This window comes from Phragmites australis, chromosome 9 (genome assembly GCF_958298935.1).
Source record: "Phragmites australis chromosome 9, lpPhrAust1.1, whole genome shotgun sequence".
Taxonomy (NCBI): domain Eukaryota; kingdom Viridiplantae; phylum Streptophyta; class Magnoliopsida; order Poales; family Poaceae; genus Phragmites; species Phragmites australis.
In genome coordinates this window covers 20974429-20983178 of record NC_084929.1, presented here as the reverse complement: position 1 = coordinate 20983178, position 8750 = coordinate 20974429, and the positions used below count along the sequence as shown (strand labels likewise).

The 8750-nt window shown below is 48.8% G+C and overlaps 1 long non-coding RNA gene across 1 annotated transcript; it reads left to right on the top strand.

Moving 5' to 3' along the window:
* Positions 1-7191: 7191 nt before the first annotated feature.
* On the top strand, positions 7192-7980 carry LOC133929774 (uncharacterized). The gene is made up of 2 exons (XR_009911653.1): positions 7192-7609; positions 7856-7980. It is a non-coding gene; the product is annotated as an uncharacterized LOC133929774 (long non-coding RNA).
* Positions 7981-8750: the final 770 nt, after the last annotated feature.

Sequence of the window (8750 nt, the reverse complement as noted above, 5' to 3'; positions counted from 1 at the left end):
CCCAAACCTCAGGCAAGAATCTTATCGGTAAGTGCCTCAGACCTTCTCAATTCTTGCTCTAAGTAGTTGTACTCAGGGTAACGACTGTCGCGGGCTTGACAACTTCTCGGATGCGGAGGACCTAATCTAGAGGCCGAGAATGCGGGGAACTTGCTACGGACTCGGATGATGTTTTTATCACGGGCAGTACAGGCCCAAGCGGGACCAAAGGTGACAGCGCATTATGTGAGCTCATCCTCTGTCGACGGAATAGAGCCAGGGGGATGATGATGCGGGTGCTGAGTCGCTGACAAGTGGCCCTTGGCCACTGACGCCAGCAGCTCCAACCCCCATTTCCCCTGCTAGCTCGGAGCTGGCTCCGCCAGCTTGGGGCCCGATTACGACACAAGCACTCAGAGCGACCGCCTCGACCTTGGTAAGTTGAGCTTTTATTCAAGGTTTCTGCAGCCAATTTATTCTTGACTTTGGACGTGTTTTATCCTTCTATCCAGGAGCGTGGGAAGGTCGTTGTCCCTATGGGTTCGTCAAGTGGTGCTCCCTCAGTTCCTACAAGTCCGGGAATCAGTGGAAGCGCCCCTGGGAAGACCCTTAAAAGGCCGGCATCCTTCTTAGTCCTGGTGATGCCATCCCTTATCAAGAAACGGTCCATGTATGGCACCATAGGCCTTTTCCTTATGTTAATAGGAGTTCAGTGCCCGAGTTTCCTGAATTGCCTTGTCAATCACCTCTTTGGGCACCATACTCTCAACTTTGATTGATATCATGACTTGTTTGTAGGAATCAATATTGAGATCTATTAGATCTTTAACCCACCAGTCCTTTGGAACAAACGGTTGCAGCTTGACTCCATTCCACGGCGAATCATGGCCATTCTTGGTTGGAAGCAGTTTAAGATCCTCTGCACAAGGTAAATGAGCCTTTGTTGTTCCCAGAACAAGAATAGAGTCCTTCCAGCTTCGGAATATCCTTGAGCTGAGGAAGACCTTGATGAACAAGGTATCAACACGGACATTCTTTGAGAGCAGCAGCTCGATGCACATGGCCGAGTGAGTCTCAACTGCGACGTGGAGCGGCGTCCGCGTTAGCTGGTCCCTCGCATTGACGGGTGACACCGTGATCCCGCAGCCCCCTCGAGGAGCAACCTCGCGCACTCCACCGCGTCGTGCTTGCAGGCGTGGTGGAGTAGCCTCGTGGACATTTCCTGGTCCAGCACCCTTGAAGCGTCCGAGCCTTTGCGGATTCAGCCCATGGCCTCATTCCTGAAGCTCCCCACCGCTGTTAGGAGGAGGGTGGTGTTGTCCTCCATGACGCCGTGGTAGAAGTTCTCGTCCTTCACACGGTCCATGCTGCCGGTTCCCATCCCGCTGGTTGCTTCACTAGAATTCGTCGAATGCTCTGCAGGCGTCTTCCTGTGGAGGTGGGTGCCACCTTCGCTTTTCCTGGCATCGCCACCGGCGCTGGGCACAAGTTCATCACCCATGTGGAGCGGTAGGAGCGGAAGTGGTAGGAGGCCGAAACGCGAAGGAGGATTCGAGCGCAGGGCACAGAACCGGAATTGGTGAGGGTGGCGATGCCCCAGGTGTCGCCGTCGAGGTCACCGCACATGCTCGTCGATGCCAGGAAGCCTTCGATGGGTGTAACACCTAATTTTCACTTTTTTGGAAAATAGTAATAATTTAACTTTTTCTTAGAATTAGGGTGTTCTTCTTTGTTTAAAAACTTTAGGAGAAAAATTTATTTTCTAAGTTAAGTAATTAATTTATTTTATATTAAAGTGTGTTGCATTTATGCTGGAATAGATGCATTAGAGTTTTTATGAGTGAAAAAAATAAGAATTTTGAAAACCTCGAGGCGCGCCGTTTGAATTTTGGAAATGTTTGAAAATGCTTTTATAAAAGAAAACTCATTTCTTTTCTTTGGGCCGAATTTCCTTTTTTCCCCTCTCTTTTTCTTCCTTTTTGCTTTTGGCCCGTTTCCTTTCTTTCCCAGGCCGAGCACGTGCTGCCCCTCCCTTTCACCCCGCCTTCCCGCCTAGGCCGGTCGAAGGCCAGGCCCATTTCTTTCCCCGCTCGCCTCTCTGTGGGCACCCCGGTCGATGCCATCTTCCCCGCTGCTCAGCGCCCTCAGATCTGTCTCCTTCTCTCACCACCGCCTATGTCTGAGCTGGCCGAGTCCATGTTGGATACGAGCGCCGCCACCTCTCTTGAGCCTGAATCCCATCCAACCCCAGGTTTATCCGCAAGCCCCGCGTCATTCCCGCCTATATAAAGGTCCGCACCCCCCTCGTTTCATCTATTTTCGCAACCCTAGCTCACCGCCGCCACCTCCATAGCTGAGCTCCCCAAAGCTTGTGCCATCTCCACTTTGGAGCCGCTCTGCCCTCACTAACCGGCTCTCTAGCTACGCAAGCTCAAGAGCAAGGCCACCGACCCATCCTTGTCGCCCACCGACCGCCGGAGCTCCTCCGCGACGCACACCCGAGCACCGCCGCCGTCTACCCTGCTGACGACCGCCAGTTCCGTGTGTCCTCTCCCTTTCCCCAGCCGTCGGATCCAAGTTGGATGGCCCAGATTATAACTAGCATACCCCTTCTCCTAAGCCAATCGTGTGATGCCACGTGGCCTCTTTAATCCAGTCAGTACCAGCGCCACCTCAGCATACCATGTCAGCTGGCCACCTCAACAAAATCGTCTCTGTGTATGCCACATTAGCAAGCCTTTATCCAATCAGCTTTAGGTTTATTTTAATTCAGAAAAGTGGCACTTTTGTACATAAGCCCTTGAAATTTTCTAAAATTGCATAAAAGCACCTATCTTTTTACATCTTAGACCCTAAATTTGTTTTTAGCATAACTTTCTCGTCCTAGCTCCGATATAGACGATTTTTGTGTTCCTGTGTTCATAGCAGTGTGTACTTTTTAGTACCTTTTTCATAGATATTAGCTACTATTTGGTGTACTGTTCTTAGATAGTTTTTTTTTATACTTTTTCAATGTGTTCCGAGAGTAGATGAGGAGCAGCTCGAGAACCCCAGGACCAAGTATTTGAAGAGTCTGAGTAGCAAGTTGGAATAGGTAGGTGTCCTTGAATATTATGATCCTAGTTTTTCAAATGCGTTCTTTATTTCAAATATGCATGCTGTTAATACTGAATCCTATTCACTTGTAGTACTTGTTCCATATATTCCTTGTCGCCTAGTTATCAGTAGTGGTTATGTGGGGTAGCTTATGCTTAGCTTCGCACAAGGGTATAGATGGGTTGATGGTTAAATATGACTAATGAACTATGCAACTATGAGTTGATAATTCTGGTAATGGTAAAGCAACATGGAACCTTAGGCCTTGAGCAAAGTAGTGTTGTTGATGATGATGGTTATGTAGTTGGTTTAGTGTTTGCTCAAGTGACCTAAGTAAGGATCGGTTTATGGAGCGACAATCCAAGAAATATCGTACCAACCACGAGACCTAGTATGGGTCAAACCTGGCCTATTAATTAGTGGATTCCAGTTTTGTACATGCCAATCGGAAGAGTGGATGATTGGGGACGGCTAAGGCTAGAACCATTTGGTTAGTGGTATGAGATGTTTAGTGGAACGGAATGGTGAAAACTTGCTGGAAATTACAAGACGCAAAAGGGGGCTTCTGGGTGGCGTGAAAACCACTTTTACGATGGTGAAGCCTAGCGGGCGTGCACATACTGGATAAACTTTGTAACGGCCTTGCAGTGATATTCCGGACAACACACCATGTGCGTGTGTTAAGTGTTTCGCGGACACGGCAACAAGGGATTCACGACTCGTGGGAAAAGCTGGTCAACCTCTGTAGAGTGTAAATCTGATATATCAGCCATGCTCACAGTCATGAGAGACTTGGATCCTCACATGATTAGAAGGATGAGTTTGGTTTGTTTGGTTGGTTTGAGAACTTGATGTGGGCTTTAGGGAGTTGGGAAACCCGTGGAGATGTTTTTAGGAGTTGGAAGTCTAGTGATGATTTACCTAATTAAAAATGATTGCTTTTATAACTCTTTCGTTTAGCATAATAGGCATTTATGCAAATTTAACCTATTATAGCATGTCCCTTTATTTAAGCTTGCATATCATTTATTTCTCACACTTGCGAAGTACGACACGTACTCACACTTGCTATTTTCATCCAAATGTACATCAAACGTTGCTCAGACAATGAAGTAGAACCAGACTACTACGTCGATGAAGATGAAGATTGTTATGCTGGTGGATCCCCGATCAATTGCCAGTGCAAGATGAGAGCTTCACTGTGTTTAGTTTGTGTGCTTAGTTAAAGATTTTTGAGTCTATCTATTTTGTTGAAGATAAAAGTTGTAATAATAGCAATGTATATAATACACTGATAAAGTCACTTTCTGTATAAAATTTGATCCTAATATACATATAGTTTACATCTAGTTTTGTTCTTTTATAAAACCAGGTGTGACAATGAGCCTCGACGCGACCACGACACACAAGCGCTTGAAGAAGGGGCTGAGGCGTTGCCTCGAATGGGTGGCAGGCGTCTGCACTTGTGACTTGATGAGCTGTGAGGTGTTGTGGACATTGGGTCCGGCTGCCCACCGCTGCAACCACTGCTAGAGTTACAAGAGATAGTTGCGCCTGCACGAGGCAGTGGCCATATCATCGTCATGGCCGTCGTGCTTGCGCACTACGACGCGTTGTTCCGGGCCAAGTCCGTGGTCACCCGGTCCGATGCTTTCTTCACGCTGTTCGGCTTGTAGAGGACCCCTGCCGAGCTCTTCTTCCTCTGGATCAGCGGATTCCGACCCTCCGAGCTCCTCAAGATCCTGACACCACAGTTGGAGGACCCACTACCGCAGAGCATGGACAAGTTGTAGCAGATGCATGATGAGGCCCTGATGACGACTGTTGATTCCCCTGATGTAGCGTGCGGCGGCTATGTGGTGCAACAGGTGGCGAGCGTGCTGGGCAAGCTCGATGGCCTCGCTGGCTTTGTGGGCTAGGTGGACCGGAGGGCATCGAGTACACGGGGGCAGGGTAGGATGGTGATGTCCCAAAACCACCTCGCGAGTTGCAACCCATGGCAGTCCGTCGATAGGTGGGTGGAGCTAGCTCCACCTCCGCGGACCACTCCGACTCTGCTTGCGTCCGAGGCAGCGCTCGGGAGTTGTGAATGAACTCCGAAGTGGCCGTGTCATTTGTTGTGATCACGTCCTTGAGAACCTGCGCGATGGCGAAGACGTCGGGGGAGGAGTCCGAGCTGACGAGGATACATGACTCCCTCCTGTTGACCTACTCCAGGTGGTCACCGAGCGCGGTCAGGTCGACGCCGAGCAGGTTGAGGCGGACGTTGACGAGGTTGAAGCCGAGGAGCGCCAGGTCGATGTCAGCATAGTGGTGGTCAGGCGTGATGTGGTTGCGGGTGTGGGAGTTGTTGGCGCAGACTATGGTGTCAATGTTGATGGCGGCAGCGTCAGGGGCGGAGATGAGGATGAACGTGGCCGAGGACGCGAGGGTGGATGCCTGTGTGATAGCGACGGATGCAGGCATGCTGACGGTGGATGCAGACACGGCGTCTTCACTTGTGGCTTTGATCTACAGCTCGGGCTCCTCCTTATCCACCTCCGACTTCATGAGTCCAATAGGTCGCTACGTCGTCATCAACCCGGCCATGGCCTCGCTTAACCGGTCCAACCTCAGTTCGCAAGCTACTCCAACAGTCTACCCACGGATCTTCACGCATCTTCTCCGTATCATATAAGTCCACGGATCAAATAACTCTGATACCAATTATCACAAACCCAGATAATCAACACTCCAATCAACACAAGAACAACACTCCAATCACACCAAATCACTCCAACAGATAGCCGCCAACACCAGCCGAATGGACCACACCGGCCCAATGTCCAACAGCACTGCCACTTCAGTCCAGCCCGCAGCCCATGTCCAAGGCCCAACGTCCGTGACATTACCACGCCGAGATGATTGCCACGCAAACCATTTTTTCAGACGTGGCCGTGATTCGACGCTAGTCTGCCTCACGTCAAGGTCATGTCACCTGTGCATGCAAAAAAGTTTGAAGTCACCAGGACTCGGCGCTACGCAGCCACACCCCGAGGTCCAGTGCATGGATTCCTTTTGCAAAAGTTTTATCGAGGGTCTATTTGTGGAAAATATTTCTGAAAACGGCTAAATTGAAAAGGTTTCACGGGCTCAGCTGTTACGTGCAACTGTTGCCTGTTAACCGCAGTTAAGCCTAGTAACTCTAGTTGCTTCTAACTTGCCCTTTTAGTCGCGATCCTGTTTCATGGTTTAGGCATTAGGATGCTTTGCGGCCACGTGATTCACGCACGGGCTGCGTGGATGGAGGCCCAGGTGATTCACGCACCTGACATATGGTTGCCCCGAGTTTTTTTTTTATTTCTGTAGTTTTATTTCCAAATTTTGCAAATATATGCGTCGTTTTGAAAAAAATACAAATATATACTCCTGTGGCCAGCTAGCAAGGACAGGTCCGAGGAAAATCGAACGACTCCAAAAATTCTGAGTTATATGAGGAGGAGAGTATGAGCCATCATTTTTATTCGCAAAGGTAAATGTCTATAAATATTACAAAGTTTGCGATATATGATTTTAAATATTACAATACTGATGATAGAATAAGAATTCTACTATGCGGAGCGAGGGTATTTGCTATTTTTGGCACATGCCGCTTCGCGCTCCTCTTCTTCTTAGCGACGCATGAGACCATGACGCATTTGAAGTTCAGTTTCCTACCTCCTTAAAATGTCCTTCCAAAGGTAGCATTCTTGCTCTCGCTTTTGAACACTACTACAGAACTGGTCAAAAATAGCGGCACATCAGTGCCAGTTGTACAGGGACCGGAACTGAAGATATATCAGTTCCGATTCTTAAGCTTCCACATGCGAACAATGATCGAGGTGTTAAGAACCGGCACTGAAACAGACTATCAATGATGTTTCGTGTTACCAACCGGTCCAGATACATCAGTGCAGGTTGGTAACATGAACCGACACTGATAGTCGACTATCAGCGTCGGTTGTAGTGACAACCGCACAGAATGTGTCGAATCCAAAATTTTCTTCGAATCACGTTTTGACTCGTCCTCGCATCCGTTCGGCTCACTTTTGGCTCCATCTTATCTCTTCCTCAGTCCTCACACATCCATTTCTTCAGTCCATATCTCTCCACCTTATCTCTTCCTCTCCCTCACTCACTCCTACCTTGCCACTCCTAGCTGCTGCTCCTCCTCTTTGTTGTGTCGCCGTCGTCCGCTTTGGGTCTCTAGTCTCCTGCCGAACAGGTTCTTGAACCCGTGCACCAGCCCGGAGTTGAAGCTCCTCACCTTGTCGTTGTCTGGTAATTGGATTAAACAGTCTGTCACCACAAGTAGGAGGAGACACCGCAGCAGCTGGAGAAGCTGGAGAAGAAGCATGGGCGGTGGAAGAAGGGGGAGGCGGACAAGAAGATGCTACTGCTGAAGAAGGCAACACCCATGATTGAGCTGCCGTCTAGGGAGAGGAAGACAGTCGAGAGGCACACGGAGCTCGCCTCGCGCATCACACCCGTCAAGAAGTCCCTTGCTATTCTCCAGGTGAGACATTCTCCACTCCTTGCTCGATCTTTCGCATTTCGCCCTGATTTGTTGTTTTCGGATGAGATTATTAGTTTTCGAGCACTGACAATCTGTGATTTTCGTACGGGCTAACGCGGTACAATGCTAAAAATAGCTATTCTGGGATGGTTGAACACCCCTTTTCCATTCTTCTTCCTGCTTCATATTGGAAAGTTTGTTCATTTGTTCACGTTAGCTAATCCTTTGTTACTTTCTGTGTTGCAGGGCTCTTGAACTAAGCTGGAGGACATCCCCAATGCCTCATTTTAGTCTTTGTTTGGTAATTGGATTAATTAGGAGTGATTGTACTTTCTATGTTTAGCTAAAAGCATGCGATTTGCATACTTGCATGCGAGAGATTTCTGGGGTTTACTGTTCAATCTGAGGATTGGGCTGTGATGCTGTGGTGTATGTGATTTGGGGATTGGGCTATGGTTGCTCTTCGATTTGGGTTTGCAGGTGGATGGAGTGACAGCTGACGTTCCTGTTGCCGCTTCTGATGTGCCTTTTGCCTCAGGCGTGCTTCCTCCATCCTAGTCTCATACTCCCATTTGGTTTTGACCTCTCTAATGCATTCACCATTGAAAGGCGGCTTCACCACATCGATCCATTGCCTAAAGAGACAAGGCTGTGATTGATAAACGAGGCGTTATGAGTGTAGTGTAGAATATCATGAAATCATAGTCAGTTCCGGGACACATGAATAATATCCTACCAAAGGTCTCCACATCGAAGGATGTTGACATCCATGCACCCACCACTGGCCCCGCACATTGTAGGCCAAGTAAGAGCGAGACATCCAGAAGTGTACGTGCCATCTCCCCGCATGGGAGATGAAATGTGTGTGATTTGGAGTTCACCGGTCCACAAGCACTGTGAGTAAGTCCCGGTCAAAACTAAACCACCACGCGGACTCTACTCACCCGATTCCTATGTCCACCTCCACCAGTTTGCAGAGTGGGAGAAGCCCCACCCCACTCAACCTACAACCAAAAAATGATATAAGTATGAGATTCAACTAATAATAGAGGCACGTGAAGGGAATATGTTGCAAACATGGGGATCCAACGCTCGTCCAACCTCATGAGCTCATTTGGTACCCGTGTTTGGAGAACTGAGA